This window comes from Humulus lupulus, chromosome 5, assembly GCF_963169125.1.
Source record: "Humulus lupulus chromosome 5, drHumLupu1.1, whole genome shotgun sequence".
Lineage (NCBI taxonomy): Eukaryota > Viridiplantae > Streptophyta > Magnoliopsida > Rosales > Cannabaceae > Humulus > Humulus lupulus.
Window position 1 is genome coordinate 195,637,196 of NC_084797.1, and position 3,217 is coordinate 195,640,412.

A 3,217-nucleotide genomic window follows, 5' to 3' on the forward strand; every position below is an offset into this window, starting at 1 on the left:
AGAGCTTTGGAGGAAGAGACGGTTCTTCTTCCTTACTTATCCATGGCTCCCCACCTTTCTCAATTTCTTCAAAAGAAACCTTTTTCTTCACTCCCTTGCTATGCTTTTCATGCATCTTTTCAATCAACTTGAAGTTAGAAGCACTTATGGCCAAACAAGCTTCAACTTCATTAGGAGAGCGTATATGATTAAAAACCTTGAATGTTACTTGTTCATCTTGAGCTTGAATGGTGAACTCTCCTTTTTCAACATCTATCAATGTCCTCCCGGTGGCAAGAAATGGTCTCCCCAAGATGATCGGTACATCCTTATCTTCCTCATAGTCAAGAATAATAAAATCCGCCGGAAAAATGAACTTGTAAACTTGTACTAGGACGTCTTCAATCTTTCCCTCCAGATGCACCATAGAACAGTCAGCTAATTGCAAGGTGAGTGTAGTTGGCCTTGCTTCTCCCATTCCCAACTTCTTAAAAATGGACATGGGAATCAAATTAATGCTAGCCCCCAAATCACAAAGAGCTTTACCAACTTCTTTTCCCCAAATAGAAATTAGAATTGTAAAATTGCCTAGATCTTTCAACTTAGGAGGGATTTTATTCTTCAAAATAGCACTACAACCTTCAGTCAAAGCAACTGTTTCAAATTCGCCAAGCTTCCTCTTCTTTGTCAAAATATCCTTCAAGAACGTCACATAGTTAGGCATTTGTTCCAAAGCTTCCACCAGAGGTATGTTGATGTGGAGTTGCTTCAAAACATCCAAAAATCTTCGAAATTGGCTATGTTGCTGCTGCTTTTGAAATCATTGAGGAAATGGTGGAGGTAGCTTGCTCATTGGCTTCTCTGATGCATTTTGCGGAGGGATTGCTACAGCATTTTCTTCAGGATCAGCTTTTGACATATTTGAAATTCCAACCCTTTCTCCTTTTTCCACACTACTTTGGATTGAAGTGGGCTCATTTTTTCTTTTAGGATTGCCCTCATTCAACTCCAGATTTTTACCACTCTTCAAAGTGATCGCCTTGCATTGCTCTTTACCATCTCTCCTTGGATTTTGGGTATCACTAGGCAAGGTGCCTAGTGGTCTATTCCTCAACTCATTAGCTAGCTACCCCATTTAAATCTCTAGGTTCCTCAAAGATACTGCTTGACTTTGAATTGCTGCATCATTCTTGGCCATATACTCTTTCATCAAATTCTCCAAAGAGCTTGTTTGAGAAACTTGTAAAGGAGGAGGTTGAGCTCTTGCTTGTTGAAAAAAACCTGGTGGATATGTAGGTTTATTTGGCATGACTGCACCACTTGAACCAGCCCCTTGACCTCCCCAAGAAAAATTTGGATGATCCTTCCAACCCGGATTGTAAGAGTTTGAATATGGATTATTGCGGTTGTCATTTTGATTCCCCAAGTAACAAACTGAAGCAGGATTAGAAGGGCAACTATCAAATGCGTGCCCCCCACCACAATAAACACAAGAAACATTTGCTACTTAACCCATAGGAGTTGATTGCAAGTTATCCCCATACTCATGGTATTCAATAGGTTGGTCATAGATGAAACTTGAGTGGTCAAAGCTGTCAAAGCATCTACTTCATGAATACCCGCTACTTTCCTTCCCGATGGAGCTCTAACATTATACCATTGGTAATTATTGTTGGAAATTCGCTCCAAAATCTCATATGCTTCATTGTAAGACTTAGGGACAATATCTCCATTTGCCAAAGCATCTAATACCATGCGTGATGTTGACACTTCCTCAATAAATATTTGAACCTCTCCCTAGCATCACATACCGACTCATCCTCCAACTGTTGAAAAGAAATAATCTCATTCCGGAACTTAGCATTTTTTGTTGGTGGGAAGTACTTCATCAAAAATTTCTTGGCTAGTTCATGCCACGTAGTCACTGAGTTGAAAGGAAGTGTATTGAGCCAAGCTCTAGCTCTGTCTCTCAAAGAGAAAGGGAAAAAATTTCAACCTTAGGGCCTCTTCACTCACTCCTTGTAGCTTGAAAGAATCGCTCACCTCCAAAAATGAACGAAGATGAAGATGAGGATCCTCAGTAGGCAGCCCACTAAATTGACCCACTATCTGCAACATTTGGAACATCATGGGCTTTAACTCGAATTGGGGTGCTTGAATTTCAGGCCTAACAATGCCCAGATTAAGCTCATTGAACATGGGGACAACATAATCCCTTATGGCTCTCAATCTATCATCAACCATAGCAATCGTGTTAGCGATATTATTAGCACCCTCAAATCCTTCAACCTCTTCAGCCATATTAAAGCGATTTTGAGCCTGTTGTTCCCTTAGTCTTCTTCTAAATGTATGTTCAATCTCGGGGTCAATAGGAGCTAGTTCAAGGTCTTCTTGCTCATTCATACAATAGATCACCTGAGAAAACACTTGAACAAGCAAACAAGGTTAGAACAACAAAGAAAAATAAATTGCAAGTAATTGATATTACACACATTTCTAATTCCAATCCCCAGCAACGATGCAAAAAACTTGTTGTAATATTCAATCAAATATGTGCAAGTGTACATAGTCACAAAAAAAGTAATAAAGTGATAAGTATACAAGATCGTCTCCACAAGGATTGCAAATTAAAACTAAACGTGTCAATTAATTACCAAACAATTACACAAGAGTAACCAAATTAAATTGTTTTGATTTTTGTAAGCTAACACTACTTGGAATCAATTAAAAATGCTCAAAAATAAATTGCAATGCTAATATAAAAGTGAGATAAAATTGATTGGTTACAATAAGCTTGAATTATTAAATTCCTTTATGTCAATTGACCTGTACGTTTTGCTGCAGCAAAATCTCAGCAGACTACCCAGAGTTAACAAGAATTCAAAACATGTTCATGAAACTTTTCCAAGACCCATGATATTAATCATTCCACCTAATTTAACATATTTCTATGCTAATCAAGTTAAAGAACCCATAATTAAGCATCAATTCATCATTGTTACACAAGACAAATAACACATTCCTATGCTATTCACAAACATAATCTAACAAAATGATCTGCTTGTGTCATTCAAATCTATCTATTATATTCAAACTTCTCATCACAAATATAACTCAATATATTGTAAATGGTGATCAAGCAATAACAAGAATTCATCATTAAGCACAATTGAATGAACAATGGGTAAATTACTAAAACAAAGTGCTAGAAATTTAGAATTAAGACATAGAGTTCATC

At 37.4% G+C, this 3,217-nt stretch overlaps 1 non-coding gene across 1 annotated transcript; it reads left to right on the forward strand.

Moving 5' to 3' along the window:
- The first annotated feature begins 1,732 nt into the window (after nucleotides 1-1,732).
- LOC133780751 (small nucleolar RNA R71) lies at nucleotides 1,733-1,838 on the forward strand. Its single transcript, XR_009869569.1, has one exon. It is a non-coding gene; the product is annotated as a small nucleolar RNA R71 (small nucleolar RNA).
- Nucleotides 1,839-3,217: the final 1,379 nt, after the last annotated feature.